Genomic DNA, 5,295 nt, shown 5'->3' on the forward strand with positions numbered 1-5,295 from the left:
TTTTTAAACGTTCAATCTCATTGGCCTTATTTCTCAAATAGCATTTTTTTTCTTTCTATTGATAATTTGTTTGTACTCCTTTTTACATTGCAACAATTGAAGTATATTGTCTTCCGACTTATTACAGTTAAATTGTTTTACCAGGGAAACATAATGACCGTGTGCAATTTTACATTCCACATCGAACCAATCAGCATGCCTTACAGCGCTACACTGTTCAAATTTTGATGTATTGGTTATTACATAATCTTTGCAAAATAAAGGATCAGCAACATTACGTATAACATCAGTGAATTTATTTAACGCACTATTTTAGGAGTCACAGCTTGACAATCTAAATCCTCTACAATTGTGTTAAACATAGGTAAGTTGCTAATAATACCCGATCTAAATTGGTTACGCAATGAATCGTTCCATTTAAACTTCGTTTCAGTGTATGACAATTGTTCAACCGTTTTATTGTTACAATACAATGTAAGAATCACCAGCTTTAGTTTCATTGTTAACAAATAAAGGCACGGTTGCTTTGATAATAAGTGTCTTGTTCTGTGAAAGCTGGTCATAATGCATGTGCGTAAAGTCTCGTCCCAGATTAGCCTGTGCAGTCCGCACAGGCTAATCAGGGACGACACTTTCCGCCTAAACTTGATTTTCGGTAAGAAGGGACTTCCTTCAAACTAAAAATACCATAAAAGCGGAAAGTGTCGTCCCTGATTAGCCTGTGCGGAGTGCACAGGCTAATCTGGGACGGCACTTTACGCACAAGCATTAAGCCCAGTTTTCTCAGAACAAGACACAATTTTTTTTATTATTCAGATTTGAAGCAACGACCATCTTTAGTTTTACATAAAAACGTTATGAAAATATGCATCTTATTGAATGTTCAATTTATTGCCAACAATTAACACATTTGTAAATGAAATATTAGTATATGCCAAAATACTATTAAATAGAAACTGCTATAGCGTTTTCGTTGCTTAAGTATGATATAATGACTTTATAGCAATAAATGGAAATTATTTCCATTATACTAGTCGATTTATACGAAAATTAAACTTACTCCATAATGCTTTACAGCTTGATTATCCAACGAGAGATCTAAGAAGAATATTCATTATTTATAGTTTACCAAAACCATAAATATTGTCATTTATAACTTGTTTTTCACTTCCTTCAAGTATTTGGCTGAAGTGTTATTGCTTTTTCGTGACCCGCGTAAATGTTCGGTGGTCTGGATTTATTGAGCTTGTATTTAACTTGAAGTTTTGACGTATGCTGCATGAAAGTTGCAGTTTTATGAGATAAGAATAAGGACAATAACTTTCGTATCATCATCATCATCATCATCATCATCATCATCATCATCATCATCATCATCATCATCATCATCATCATCATCATCCTCATCATCATCATCATCCTCATCATCATCAACATCATCGCCGCCGTCGTTGTCGTCAGCATCATCAACATCATCATAATCATCATCATTATCGTCATCATCATCATCATAATCATCATCATCATCAACAGCATAATCAAAAGCAGCAGTAGCAGCATCACCACCATCATCATCATCAACATCTTCTCTTATTTCATTGTCATCAACAACAACAACACCGCCATCATCATCATGCTCATCATCATTGTCGTCATCGTCATCATTATATAATCTTCATCATTATCGTCATTATCGTCAACATCGTCTTGCTTTCTGATGTTACTTTCATCCTTCTCCTTATTTTCCTGTTTAATCCTGCACATCTGAATATATCTATTGTGTAAGCTGATCGGTCATTCACACGAGTCTAAGAATAGTATAGTTTTTATGTAATTGTGCTTTTCTAAATTACAAAATTAAATTTCCTGTAGTTGTTTCGTCTCTTATTTATTGTTTATCATTTGTAGAGTGACCAATACCTCTCTATTATCCTGATTAAAATTAATCGTAACAAGATTTATTTTTATTTAATGATGTTCTTTATCTTTTTGACATTTGTTTTTTAATGAGGACTATACACTTGTCGAGCATCTGATTTACATATACAGTGTTTCTAAATAAAACGTAACTTCAAATACAAATTCTATATCCGCATTACAGACTGAAGAAATATTTTCGAAATCATACACTGGAAGAGCATAATTCATTTTTATCAAAATGAAAGAAATTATTAAATTCCAAAGTGTTTTTACCATGTGGAATATTCTCAAAGTCCAAAATAAGGTTTATACACAAATAATCTGTACGATAAGTTATTCCGATTTTACAATCTCTCATATAGAGTAAAAAGACATGCGTAACCAAGAAAAACAAAATTTGCTTGTTTTCGTGCTCCCTTTATTCATCTGAACCGATCATGTTATGTGTTATTAGCTATAAACTGTGTTAAAATGTTTCTTTCTTTTACGTTAATAGTGTTTGTTGTGTATTAACACTAATCAAGCTTTGTTAATAAACTAAATTGAAATCACGAAACCATTATAAACCTTTCGTTCACAATAGTTCCAATCAGAAAAATGTGTGTAGATAGAAGCGTTGTTATCATTTTTTGGTCCATACACATTGATTCGAGTAAACTGTTTTCGCTGCTTTCAACGTGCAACTGTGCGAACAGATTAACAAAGGAGGCAGATAACAATAGTGACAGTGAAGCGGAGGAGTGTGACAGTAATGATGAAGCATACAATAAGAGGGAGTATCCTACTCTTTATCAAGAAATAACTGGTTGTTCTTCTGTTATCATTATATTGTGTGTATTCTTTAGATCCGTATAATTGAGACGGTTCTTATGAGTACCTGCACCATATTGTTTTGTTCAAAATTAAATCAGTTTATGGTGTAGTATTCAACTTATATCGGGCTTTGTTTTATATGGATATCACACTTTGTCTGCTAATTTGACCTCCATTTTTGAATTTCGGGTGTATTTAAATCAAAATTTTGCATTTGAAATCAAGAAATGGTTAAAAGATAAAGGTTCATACTCAAAAACGATGTGGTGAAAGTTTGTTCGTGAAAAATTCCGCGTTTGTCACAAAAAAACGGTCTTTTTTCGACCATTTTGGATTTTCTTTTTGTGTTTTTAATTTGTAATTATGTATTTGATGTTCTTACATTATTGTTCAACAAAGAAACAACAAATGACCGCTTGATTTGCGACAAAATAAAGCAAATACATAATGTGTTTGTAGATATATAATGATTTCAAATCAGGACTTATTGTATAACACGTTTATGCAAAAACATTTTATTCGTACTATTAATCATGGTTTTGTGTTTCACGTCCAGACTAATACATACTCGCCATTGTCAAGTGATTGAAGCAACCTTTACATCGTTGAACGTGTCATTTATCGATAAGCTAACGATTTGTTCAAGTTTTAGCAATGGATTACATGTGTAAATTAGTACAAAAGTCAACACTTTTGTTTTAAAAACGGTATGCTTCTTAATATCCAATATCTCAATATTCCAAATTTCGTTACAAAGTAAATATTATGTATGAATACACGAATGTCTTCTGAATTCACGTGTGTTACATATTCTCCAACTTACATTACGATGCGAACCTTGAGATAACATAAACGCTTAGCGACTTTAAATGTTAAATCAGTTTATGACAAGACAAGACAAGACACATATTTATTCAGACTTGCACAGTGTACATCGTCTAAACACTAGATATTTCACATACAATTATGTCACAGAGATAAACATAGTAATAATATAAACATAAAGAGCATCGTATACATTTAAGAAAAGTTACAGAGATAAACATAGCAGTAACAATAACATAATCAGCATCGTATACGGTTACGAAAAGGCAAGGTAATATATGGAGGATTGCTATATAAATTAATTAACAAAATTAGTAATATTATTTCTTAAAATCAGAGCTTCTTTTACAAATTTGGCTAACTTAATAAGTTCAAATTTATTCGTTGTATTCAGCAACTGGTGGAATTTGTAAACAGAAGGCCTATTGTAATAACATTTCTTTAAATAGTTTTTTTCTAATATCAACGTATAATGGACATTTACAGACAAAATGGTACTCATCTTCAATATCTAATTCGTTACAACAAAGGCAAAAACGTTCATTTCGTGGTATATTTTGACCAGCATATCTTCCAGTTTGAATTCTCAGTGGCAGGCTGGAAGATCGAAGCTTTGCGACATAGTGTCTTAGTGATTTAGGTATTAAATCTAAATTATTTTCGTATACAAATGTTGACTTAAACACACGGTACATATCTTAAACAGAGCTATTTTCAACGGATCGAAACCATTCTTGTTTATAAGTATCAATTACAACAGTTTTAAACTGTGGTATAACTATTTTAACATCGACGGACCTTGGATTATTAAACACGTATGAAAAACCGTAAGTGTCTAACAATATAACTCTCTGATTATACTCCTTTAATGACGTTTCGGCATAATGCCTTTATCAAAACATTGGAAATTATATGTTAACTACATTTTTACGTCTTTTGACTGCACAATTTAAATAACAAAGAAAAATGTTTTTAAACGTCAAATGACGTTGTACATGATGACGTCATAAATGGCGTTATATAAAATGGCGCCAAAAAAATGTAAAAATTCGCCAAAAATGAAATGACGTTAAACACTTACATATTGTATCTTAATCGCTATAGAGAGGGAAATAACTACACCATTACCAGAAGGAATTATCTTATACTGTTTTGATGTTGTCAAGTTATACCCATCGATTCCAAAGAAAGAGGGCCTAGAGGCGTGCAAACAAGCTTTAAATGAACGCTGTACTAAGACCATCAACACTGAAGCGGTGATTGAAATGATTGAAACTGTTTTAGAAAATAATGTGATCGAATTTTGTGGACAAGAATACAGACAAAAAGAGGGAGTAGCTATTGGATCGAAACTTGGGAGAAATTATGCCTGTTGTTACATGAGAAAATGGGATGAACAATTATCTGAATACAATAAACAACCAATATTCTATAAACGTTTCATAGATGATGGGTTTGGACTATGGACACATGGAATTGACGAACTCATGAAATTTTTCGACTATGCTAACAAAATACATGAAAACATCAAAGTAGAATTAAGATGGAACACAGCACAGATAGATTTCTTAGACACAAAAATTCAACTAGAAGATAATAAAATAACAACTGATTTATACTCAAAGCCAACTGATAAACATCAATATGTCCAATATGACTCAGACCATCCAACAAATGTGAAGAAAGCAATACCCTATGGATTAGGAATACGTTTAAAAAGAATATGTTCTGACGAAA

The sequence above is a fragment of the Dreissena polymorpha genome, chromosome 9, assembly GCF_020536995.1.
Source record: "Dreissena polymorpha isolate Duluth1 chromosome 9, UMN_Dpol_1.0, whole genome shotgun sequence".
NCBI lineage: Eukaryota > Metazoa > Mollusca > Bivalvia > Myida > Dreissenidae > Dreissena > Dreissena polymorpha.